We start from the raw sequence: 12,838 nt of genomic DNA, 5'->3' as shown, positions 1-12,838 counted from the left end.
ACAGTACTTGGCACAGATGTTTGCAAACATAGCAGAACACCACAGTCAAAATTTCAACTAAATTTGACAAAAATTGCCCCTTCCAGGGGCTCAAGAAGTCAAATCGGGAGATCGGTTTGTATAGGAGCTATATCAGGTTATTGACCTATTTGGACCGTATTTAACACAGTATTACATGCAAAATTTCAGCCAAATCGGAAAAAAATTGCGGCTTCCAGCGGCTCAAGAAGTCAAAGCTAGAGATCGGTTTATATGGGAGATATATCTAAACCTGAACCGATATGGTCCATTTGCAATCCCCAACGACCTACATCAATATAAAGTGCAAAATTTCAAGTGGCTAGCTCAACGCGTTTGACCTCCATCGTGATTTCGACAGACGGACGGACGGACGGTAATGGCTGGATCGACTCATAACTTCGAGACGATCAAAAATATATATACTTTATGGGGTCATAGACGAATATTTCGAGTTATTACAAACGGAATGACTAGATTAGTATACCTCCATCATATGGTGGTGGGTATAAAAATTTATAATTATACTGCCCATTCAGTGAAACTAACGGCTCATACTCAAAACTTTAGAAAAATCTAAATATCATTAGGCGTTTTGAAGTCTCAAGATGTGAAATCGCCAGATCGATGTATCTATAACAAGTTAGAGCATGCTAAGATCGGCCGGGCCGAATCTTATAAACCCTCCGCCATGGATCGCATTTGTCGAGTTTTATGCGCGGTATCTCTTTTTAGGCAAACAAAGAATATTGAATATGAACTGTTATGCTATTGGAGCTATATCTGGTTATAGTCCGTTTCGGACCATAATTGAATTGAATGCTAAACATTATGGAAGTTATTGTGTTTTGGGTATTTCAGTCCATTCGGATAAGTATTGCGCCTTGTAGGAGCTCAAAAAGCAAAATCGGGAGATCGGTTTATTTGGAAGCTGTATCAAGCTATTGATCGATCCAGATCATATTAGACACGAATGTTGAAGGTCATGAGAGAAGCCGTTGTAAAAAATTTCTGCCAAATCGGATGAGAATTGCGCCCTCTAGAGGCTCAAGAAGTCAAGATCCCAGATCAGTTTATAAGGCAGCTATACCAGATGATGAACCGATTTGATTCGTGCTTAGCCCAGTTGTTGAAATTGATAACAAAACACCACGTGCAAAATTACAGTCAAATCGGATAAGAATTGCGCCCTCTGGCGACTCAAGAAGTCAAAATCCCAGATCGGTTAATAAGGCAGCCAAATCAGGTTATGACCATGCATAGCACAGTTATTGAAAGTCATATCAAAACAACTCATGCAAAATTTCAGCCAAATCGGATGAGAATTGCGCCCTCTAGCGGCTCAAGAAGTTAAAATCCAAGATCGGTTTATATGGCAGCTATACCAGATTATGAACCGATTTGAAACGTACACAGTTGTTGGAAGTGATACCAAAACACCACGTGCAAAATTTCAGCCAAATCGGATAAGAATTGCGCCTTCTAAAAGCTGAGATTCCATATCGGTTAATATGGCAGCTATATCAGGTTATGACCATACAAAGCACAGAAACATAGCATGTCAAGATTCCAGATCGGTTTACATGGCAGCCAAATCAGGTTATGACCATGCATAGCACAGTTATTGGAAGTCATAACAAAACACCTCATGCAAAATTTCAGCCAAATCGGATGAGAATTGCGCCCTCTAGCGGCTCAAGTAGTCAAAATCCAAGATCGGTTTATATGGCAGCTATACCAGATTATGAACCGATTTGAATTGTACTTAGCGCTGTTGTTGGAAGTGATACCAAAACACCACGTGCAAAATTACAGCCAAATCGGAGAAGAATTGCGCCTTCTGGAGGTCAAGACCCAAGATCGGTTTGTATGTCAACTATATCAAAACATGGATCGATTTGGCCCATTTCCAAACCGACCTACACTAATAAAAAGTATTTGTGCAAAATTTCAAGCGCCTAACTTTACTCCTTCGAAAGTTAGTGTGCTTTCGACAGACAGACGGACGGACATTGCTAGATCGACTTGAAATGATATGACGATCAAGAATATATATACTTTATGGGGTCTCAGACGCATATTTCGAGGTGTTACAAAAAGAATGACGAAATTATTGGGTTGCCCAAAAAGTAATTGCGGATTTTTTAAAAGAAAGTAAATGCATCTTTAATAAAACTTAGAATGAACTTTAATCAAATATACTTTTTTTACACTTTTTTTTTAAAGCAAGCTAAAAGTAACAGCTGATAACTGACAGAAGAAAGAATGCAATTACAGAGTCACAAGCTGTGAAAAATTTGTCAACGCCGACTATATGAAAAATCCGCAATTACTTTTTGGGCAACCCAATATTTGTGCAAAATTTCAAGCTCCTAGCTTTACTCCTTCGAAAGTTAGCGTGCTTTCGACAGACAGACGGACGGACAGACAGACGGACGGACATGGCTAGATCGACCTAAAATGACATGACGATCAAGAATATATTTACTTTATGGGGTGTCAGACGCATATTTCGAGGTGTTACAAACAGAATGAGGAAATTAGTATACCCCCATCCTTTGGTGGGGGGTATAAAAAAGCTACATAAAACATGGACCTACTTTCAACTTCATTAGAATGTTAATCTGGAGGCCACCGTAGTGCAGAGGTTAGCATGTTCGCCTATGACGCTGAACGCCTGGGTTCGAATCCTTGCGAGACCATCAGAAAAAAGAAATTTCAGCGGTGGTTTGCCCATCCTAATGCTGGCAACATTTGTGAGGTACTATGCCATGTAAAACTTCTCTCCAATGAGGTGTCGCACTGCGGCACGCCATTCGGACTCGGCTATAAAAGGGAGACCCCTTATCATTGAGCTTAAACTTGAATTGGACTGCACTCATTGATATGTGAGAAGTTTTTGCCCTGTTCCTTAGTGGAAGGTTCATGGGCAAAATTTGCAATTTGCAGAATGCTGATTGTACTCGTAGCAACTCAGCTCAGTTAACTTTAGGAAGAATATTTCCATACATTGCTATTGTAATGACCCCATCTGGTAGTTACTTCAATTCTTCGGAAACGGATTTAATTTTTAACTTTTAAAAACCCAATAAAAGTTTTTTCAAATTACTTTTTCTATGAAATTATTTATATTTAAACATTTATTACTAAAATAGCTAAACAGTTCCTCAGAAGTTAACTAAGGGAAATTTGCAAACGTTTATGGAATAGTTGGTAGTTGGCCAATAGTACATAAATACTTTAATTAAACATTTTAGTGGCTTCTATTTACAACCTAGCAAACAACAACAAAGTACAAATTTACGATCGTCATAGGTGTAATGATGTATTCTTCTCTATTGTTATTCAGCAAATTTAACCAGACATGACAGTCATGAAATGACGTATTTTACCTTTTTTTCTCTGTTAATTGTCAATTGCTAAACAAAGCCGACATGGGCATGGGCAAACACAACCCAACCTTTTCGTCTTAAACATTCAATTTCGCACTCTTTTCCATTGAAGCGTTTAGCACAAACTCAACAATGAAGCTGAAACATTGAAATTGTGTCAAATGTTTCAGCAGTTTCGTAAAAAACTTAATGATTTAATTGGAAATGGAAAACCGTAGAGCGTATTAGGGGACATAGATGAACACCAACACTCCCTGCCTACAAGTTTATATGGAATAGAATGTTCCATTTTTGTTTTATAGAATTCCATCATTTGTAACCTTAAACCTTTTTATCTTTTACGTCACTCATCATTGAAGAACAAAATTGTGCGGAATTTCTCCATCACTCGGGCGGCCCTTTATTGGAGGGGCTCTTGTGTTTTGGACCACCCATTTTATTTTTTTGTAATTGTTTTGATGTAAGCTGACAGCTTTTTATTGAGATCGAACATTAGACATTGACATGTTCAATTTGACAGATGGATAATAAGCAAACGTCACAGGCTTGGCGATCATTCATGACGACTCTGAAGATCTTTACGTTTGGTTAGCTAGAGTGATTATTTTCAGAATCATCAAAACTTTACACTGCAGTTAAATTAGGTTTAAGTGGCAGTCTGCCATCAGACTCATTTAGACGTTTTCGTCCATTGTGATACTGTAGTTAGTAATTGGGCTGGCTTCAGAGAGTATACCAATCGCCGCTTCAGTGAACTGCCACCTCCCTCGAATGTGCTAGTTGCCGAGAGGAAATTCCGAGACATCATTAACGCAGCAGCCACTCGCTTCATACCAGCCGGTCGAATACCCCAAGTACGGCCCAATTTCCCAGCGCAGGCTGTAGTACTCGCAGATGGGATTCATTATATGGACCTCACTTACCTCATAATCAACGGTGAAACAGTAGAAACTAGAAGGCATCTTCCCTCTTCTGTTCCTGTGGTATCACAATGGATGAAAACGTCGAAGTAAGTCTGATGGCAGACTGCCACTTAAACCTATCCTACCCCAGAATCTGCGAGCTGAATCTGGAAATAAACAGGGTAGTCAACGAACATAGGGGGAATTTGTGGCTGGAACACTTGAAGCAGTGTAACTTAGGCACCGGTTTAGGCAAGCTGTGGTCTACTATTAAGTCACTCTCAAACTCCGGTAAACGGGATGACAGGACTTCACTTTTGGCAAAGTAACCGCGACTGATCCGAAGAGATGCGCCAGGTTGTTCAACCGTCAATTTATTATGCATCCCGAGAGTGACAGAGCAAGGAGGAGAGCCCTTCGCCGTATCCGTGGCCGCCGAGTCGATGGACAGCCATCTCAATTTGCCGTGGGCAAAGTTACTAATGTCATCCGTGGCGCCAAGGCAATGGGCCGTGACGGAATCTATACACTGATGCTGAAGAATCTGGAATTACCTGGAGTTGAGTACCTTACTACTGTCCTCAAACTATCTTTGAACACTCATCTAGTTCCCAATGTCTGGAAAATGGGCAGAGTGATCCCGCTACTGAAGCCTGGAGAGGACCCCAGTAAGAAGGAGTGGTACAAACCGATCTCCCTTCTCTTACCAGTAGCCCAGACGCTTGAGAGACTACTCCTCCGAGCCTCGTTCGAGAATTTCCATTCGCCAAGCATTAGTATAGATTTCCAAGACTGCATAGCACTACAACCGCTCTTGCGGCTTGTTAGGGCTCAAGCAATCAAATCTGGAGATCGGGAGCTATATCAAGTTATAGACCGATTTGGACCGTACTTAGCACAGTTGTTGCAAGTCATAACAACACAACGTGCAAAATTTGATCCAAATCGGACAAACATTGCGGCTTCAAGGGGTTCAAGAAATCCAATCAGGAGATCGGTTTATATGGGAGCTGTATCACAGACGAACGGACATGGCTAGATCTACTCAGAACGTCTAGACGATTAATAATATATAAACATTATGGCGTCTTAGACGAATATTTCGAGGTGTTACAAACGGAATGACTAGAATACTAATCACCCCATTTCTATGGTGGTGGGTATAAAAATGAAAATCGAACCACAAATGCTTTCTTAAATTAGAAAATACGAAGCCATTATCGGCTTAAATTTCAAGAAATAAAAATTAAAACTCGTATATCCCTGAAACCAGCGGAAATATTGTATACCTCAGCGGACTTTTATGTGGGGGTTTTCGGGCACTATCCAGCAAAAAAAGAAGAATTATGAAAATCGGACCGCCCGAACAGGTTTTCGAAATGCCGAGATTATCAACTTTAGGGGCCTGCCAAGAGGCACCCGGACCATCTAGGCTCTTAAAATGTTGCGCTACACAACACCTCAGCTTTAACCATTTCAAATTTCTCTATCCGTTCTCAAATGGCATATTTTTTACTTGTTTTTTATTTTGGATTTTCTCCCACTGTGCGATGGAAGAATGAATAGAGGATAGGGGCTGGTCATACTCGTATCATCGCGGTACAGTAGAGGTGACAATAGCAAACCTGGACGAAATTATTGAAATCTTGTGGATTTTCAACAAACTCTTTAGTCGAGGTAGTTCAAAAGTGGTTTTACTTTTTTTTTAATTTTATTTATTATTGGGACATTTATTACTGTGTTGTAATACTTATTGGGTTATTTCATCATAAGGTAGATGATGGCGATAGGCTAGAGGATGCGTGCAAGACTGCCAAACATGAGATCATGAGTTCCAATCCTCAGCGGCGCCAAATTTATTAAAATTTGTTTTTAGGAAAAAAGTAGAGAGAATGACAGAGAAAACGCCGAGAGCAGCAGTAAACGAGGCAAGCAGCGCCAGCCGAACCAAAAAAATTAAAACACCACCACATCGAATCTATGCGTGCAGCAAAGCACATGTGGTGCCAGGTTAAATGGTTTTTGGATTGCTTATGGATATATTGTTGTTGTTGTTCTATGTTGGCTTGCAAAGAGTGACTTTCAACAACAAATTTGTACTTTCGGTCGCTGAGATTCAAAATAATTTGTTGCAAGAAAATTAACAAATTTCGTCGTCGTTTTTTCGGCCAAAGTTGTTGTTTTTCAAAATTATTTTTAATCGAGGTAGTTCAAAAGTGGTTTGTTCAAAGTGGTTTTTACTTTTTTTAATATTATTTATTGGGACATTTATTACTGTGTTGTAATACTTATTGGGTTATTTCATAATAAGGTAGATGATGGCGATAGGCTAGAGGATGCGTGCAAGACTGCCAAACATGAGATCATGAGTTCCAATCCTCAGCGGCGCCAAATTTATTAAAATTTGTTTTTATCAATAAAAGTAGAGAGAGTGACAGAGAAAACACCAAAGGTGTTAAATGGTTTTTTGGATTGCTTATGGATATATTAATGTTGTTGTTATATGTTGGCTTGCAAAGAGTGCCTTTCAACAATAAATTTTTACTTTCGGTCGCTAAGATTAAAAATAATTTGTTGCAGGAAAATTAACAAATTTCGTCGTCGTATTTTCGACCAATGTTGTTGTTTTTCAAAATTACTTTTAGCTGTGTACGTGAGAGTGCATTTAATGTGCCGGAATTAATGCCTATGCTCGTTAAACAACTTTGATCTTAGAGAGAAAGGCTATTGAGAAATCACAATGGGTCACAATATGGCCCCGGCGGATACCTGAACGTCTATGTCTGGCATCATCCTCATACAAACTTTCCTAACATATGCACTCACAATGCTGGCGACTGGAATGGTCATGGGTAAATTTCCAATTTGCATATAAGAAATAGGTCAATTCAATTAATAATGGGAATTCAAAATTGAATTTAGCAAAGAAAGAGTAAAAATAAAATATTATTAATACTAGATAACAATGGGGGTGAGCATGCTCTCAACATCGCTAATCATTACACAGATTTCCCACTCTTATATGCCATTAACATTAAAACTTAAAATGTTGGCAACTTCAATATAATAGTCAAAGAATGTGTCAACATTAATTTGGACTCCCATAGCTTTGTAATTCCAAAGCCTTCATCAGTCACATTTCAATTCCATGTTTACAACTAAATCTACAAAATAAATTGTAATTTGTCGGTAATTTTTAAGTAGTGTTAAATGACCATCGTTACTGTAAATGGGTTAGGATCCCATTAAAACTATCGTCCAACAGTCATTCATAATTTAAAACAGGGTGCAGTTCTGGTCTAAAACGCCTATTTTTTGTGAGTTCATCAAAATCGTTTAGACAAATGATGGACAGCTGAAAGCACACTTTTTCTTTTGAGGAAATCCATAACAAATTTGTAACTTGGACGCCCGCATAACCAATCAATGAGTGGACAGACGCATGATTCTCGTTTCGGTTATTAGCCGCACACAAACTACAGTCTTCTCTGCTTTCCAATTAAGGGAGGTAAGGCATGGCCGGCACTAGGCACGCAATTCAATTAAAAATCATCATCCGCAGTTCTATAAGTCATCAAAAGGAAGTATTTCTTGGAGTGGTAGTTTGTCGGGAGATAAAACAGAATATGCCGTAGTCTTTGATGCGCAAAAGGGGTGAGTGAGTGTTCTGCTTGTCACGCTATACTATTAGTATCGAGAGGGTAATGGTTTGTTTTTATACACTCCACCATAGGATGGGGGTATACTTACATCGTCATTTCGTTTGTAACACCACGAAATATTGGTCTGGGGCACTATAAAGTATACATATTCTTGATCGCCATGACATCTTAAGTCGATGTAGCCATGTCAGTCCGTCCGTCCGTCTGTCTGTCGAAAGAACGCTAACTTTCTAAGGAGTGAAGCTAGGCGCTTGATATTTTGTATAAATACCTTTTATTAGTGTAGGTCGGTTGGGATTATAAATGGGCCAAATCGGTCCATGTTTTGATACAGCTGCCATATAAATCGATCTTGGGTCTTGAATTCTTGAGCCTCTAGACCGATTTGGCTGAAATTTTGCATGAGGTGTTTTGTTATGACTTCCAATAATTGTGCAAGTATGGCTCAAATCGGTACATAACCTAATATAGCTGCCATATAAATCGATCATGGATCTTGACTTCTTGAGCCGCTGGAGGGCGCAATTCTCGACCGATTTGACTGAAATTTTGCACCTGGTGTTTTGGTATCACTTCCAATAACTGTGCTAAGTATGGTTCAAATCGAATCATTACCTGATATAACTGCCATATAAACCGATCTAGGGTCTTGACTTCTTGAGCCGCTGGAGGGCGCCATGCTCATCCGATTTGGCTGACATTTTGCATGAGGTGTTTTTTATGACTTACAATAATTGTGCTAAGTATGGCTCAAATCGGTACATAACCTAATATAGCTGCCATATACACCGATCATGGATCTTGACTTCTTGAGCCTCTAAAGGGCCCAATTCTCATCCGATTTGGCTGAAATTTTGCATGAGGTGTTTTGTTATGACTTCCAATAACTGTGCTGAGTATGACGCAAATCGGTACATAACCTAATATAGCTGCCATATAAACCGATCTTGGATCTTGACTTCTTGAGCCTCTAGAGGGCGCAATTCTCATATGATTTTGTACAACGGCTTCTTCCTTGACCTTCAATATACGTGAATTGATCTATAGCTTGATACAGCGCCCACTTAAACCGATCTCCCGATTATGCTTCTTGAGTCCCTACAAGTCGCAATTCTTATTCGAATGGGCTGACATATTACCCAATGACTTCTACTACAGTCTTTAACATTCAATTCATTAATGGTCCGAATCGGACTATGACTTGATAAATAGCATAAATATTATTATCCATTATTCTTTGTTTGCCTAAAAAGAGACACCGCGCAAAGAACTCAACAAATGCGATCAATGGTGGAGGGTATATAAGATTCGGCCCGGCCGAACTTAGCACGCTCTTACTTGTTTTTCCTTCGATTTTAAGTGGCTAAATTCTTTTTCACGTTCCCCATTCATCCTACGTTCAGCATTTCCGCGCTTCATTGATGCATGCCAATAAGCTGTAATGGAAAACTTTGGAAGAGCTTCAAGCAAAATTTTGGTGTCATCGGTTTAAGAGGGCAAAAGAACACCTTGTCTTCAAATGTACTCTAATAAATGAAGGGCGAGCCTTTGCTCTCGCAAATGCTGAATTTATGTACATCAGTCTGATATGACACATATCATATCATATCATATCATATCATATCATATCATATCATATCATATCATATCATATCATATCATATCATATCATATCATATCATATCATATCATATCATATCATATCATATCATATCATATCATATCATATCATATCATATCATATCATATCATATCATATCATATCATATCATATCATATCATATCATATCATATCATATCATATCATATCATATCATATCATATCATATCATATCATATCATATCATATCATATCATATCATATCATATCATATCATATCATATCATATCATATCATATCATATCATATCATATCATATCATATCATATCATATCATATCATATCATATCATATCATATCATATCATATCATATCATATCATATCATATCATATCATATCATATCATATCATATCATATCATATCATATCATATCATATCATATCATATCATATCATATCATATCATATCATATCATATCATATCATATCATATCATATCATATCATATCATATCATATCATATCATATCATATCATATCATATCATATCATATCATATCATATCATATCATATCATATCATATCATATCATATCATATCATATCATATCATATCATATCATATCATATCATATCATATCATATCATATCATATCATATCATATCATATCATATCATATCATATCATATCATATCATATCATATCATATCATATCATATCATATCATATCATATCATATCATATCATATCATATCATATCATATCATATCATATCATATCATATCATATCATATCATATCATATCATATCATATCATATCATATCATATCATATCATATCATATCATATCATATCATATCATATCATATCATATCATATCATATCATATCATATCATATCATATCATATCATATCATATCATATCATATCATATCATATCATATCATATCATATCATATCATATCATATCATATCATATCATATCATATCATATCATATCATATCATATCATATCATATCATATCATATCATATCATATCATATCATATCATATCATATCATATCATATCATATCATATCATATCATATCATATCATATCATATCATATCATATCATATCATATCATATCATATCATATCATATCATATCATATCATATCATATCATATCATATCATATCATATCATATCATATCATATCATATCATATCATATCATATCATATCATATCATATCATATCATATCATATCATATCATATCATATCATATCATATCATATCATATCATATCATATCATATCATATCATATCATATCATATCATATCATATCATATCATATCATATCATATCATATCATATCATATCATATCATATCATATCATATCATATCATATCATATCATATCATATCATATCATATCATATCATATCATATCATATCATATCATATCATATCATATCATATCATATCATATCATATCATATCATATCATATCATATCATATCATATCATATCATATCATATCATATCATATCATATCATATCATATCATATCATATCATATCATATCATATCATATCATATATTATATCATATCATACATCTAAGAGGAGGACCTTTTTCATTGAGCTTGACTTTAATTGGACTGCCCTCATTAAGATCAAAGCAGTATCCCCTGTTCCTTAATGAGATGTTCATGGGAAATTTAGGATACCAAATAGGAAGGTAAGTACGTATTAAGGAACCGTGCCCATTTTATAACCTTCAGGGGTGTTTATGGCTCTTAAAAGGATGGCACACTAAGTGTGCTTTGAAATCCATAAAAACTAACACCGGCATTCACAAAACTTTATGTAACTTCGAATAAAACTTTGCTGTACATCTTCTAATAAAACACAACCTCACACTGTGCTTACTTTATTTATCCTTGTGATTTACTACTTGTGACTAATTCTAAAGGTAGGTGTACTAATTTCACTAATTTATGCATATTCATATTGGGGTGGATATACGTTTCGTACATATCATTGTTTCGTATATAGAAAAAACAACCCCTTAAGTAAAATATGACTTATCATATGTCCATTTTTATGGACTTTCCTTAAAGTTATAATACAAAAAATATGTCATTAAAAAGTCATTGCACTCACTTGGAAAAATCATCAGAAAATTTTTCTTAATTAAATCATTGATGAGAATTACTGCTTTTCCTATCTTAATTTTCTTTTCAATCAATTTTTACTTCTCTTTTTAATATAGACTTGAATTTAATTTCTTTAGATATGAGGTTTTTATGGAAACAGGCCACAATATAGAATGCATCAACTGATATCATCTAAACGTCTTCCGTGCACTTGTGCCACTTGTTGCGAGAGACAATGGTTCAAAGAGGAGAGAGAAGACACAAGGAGGGCTTATTAATGTACAGTGTCGCGCAGAATATCAAACTAAAATCTTTTTTGGAACATGCTTAAAGAATGGGAAATATGAGTTGAAATGTAGGGTTGCTCACGAATATTCGCTAATAAATAATTGTTGCAAAAAAAGACGGAAAAATTGCCCCTTACCCTGATTTTCAAAGACACAAGATTTAAGCAATGTAGAGGCAATTCAAGCGAAAAACTGAAATTTGTTATCCAAATGTGGGGTATGTTCTCTGAGTGGAAACCCGAGCCCCGTCAAAGGGATATATAGAAAAATATGGGTCTCAAACAAAAACCATTTGGAAGACTAAACGATGGGGACATTTTGAGGCGAAGTGTTTGGGGGGACGTCGCACCCCAAAAATTCCCCTTAACCCGACATATGTTCAAACCATGAGAATATTTGTCTCAAATGAAAGGCATTTGACCGTAAAGACAGAATTGATATCTACATTCGGGACCAAGTGTCTGAGGGTCCGCCCAACCCCAAAAATGCCCCTAAACTGGACTCATTTAGTGACCATGGCAAACGAAACTTTTTCATATCATGACTATAGAAACTTGGACTATAGTTACTTGGAAGAAAGGTTAGGTTAGGTTGAGTGAGTTTCCCACCAAAGGTGAGTTTACTCGGAGGCCAGTCTGGCCAATTGTGGTACCCTAGAAAAAAAGGGAAGTGAAAGAAGATGTGAGACCTCGGGCCAAAGGTTATACACGAATAAAAAAGAAAGATAGGAGGAATGGATAACCCAAGCGGGGGTGAAGAAACGCTTCCTCTCAGGAAATCGAATCGCGAATGCCCTCACTCCAGTCGGCACTGGTGCCAAGTAGTCGGAGATCC

The 12,838-nt window shown here is 36.7% G+C and overlaps 1 protein-coding gene across 1 annotated transcript in view; it reads right to left on the bottom strand.

The window, feature by feature from the left end:
• The window catches only part of LOC106082447 (UDP-glycosyltransferase UGT5), a 45,909-nt gene extending 34,091 nt beyond the window's left edge, over nucleotides 1–11,818 (bottom strand). The window contains exon 1 of the mRNA XM_013244953.2: nucleotides 11,725–11,818. The gene's annotated coding sequence lies outside the window, so the exon portion shown is untranslated. The remainder of the gene's footprint in view (nucleotides 1–11,724) is intronic.
• Between the last annotated feature and the right edge of the window lie 1,020 nt (nucleotides 11,819–12,838).

The sequence above is a fragment of the Stomoxys calcitrans genome, chromosome 3, assembly GCF_963082655.1.
Source record: "Stomoxys calcitrans chromosome 3, idStoCalc2.1, whole genome shotgun sequence".
Lineage (NCBI taxonomy): Eukaryota > Metazoa > Arthropoda > Insecta > Diptera > Muscidae > Stomoxys > Stomoxys calcitrans.
This window is presented reverse-complemented; position numbering and strand designations above follow the sequence as displayed.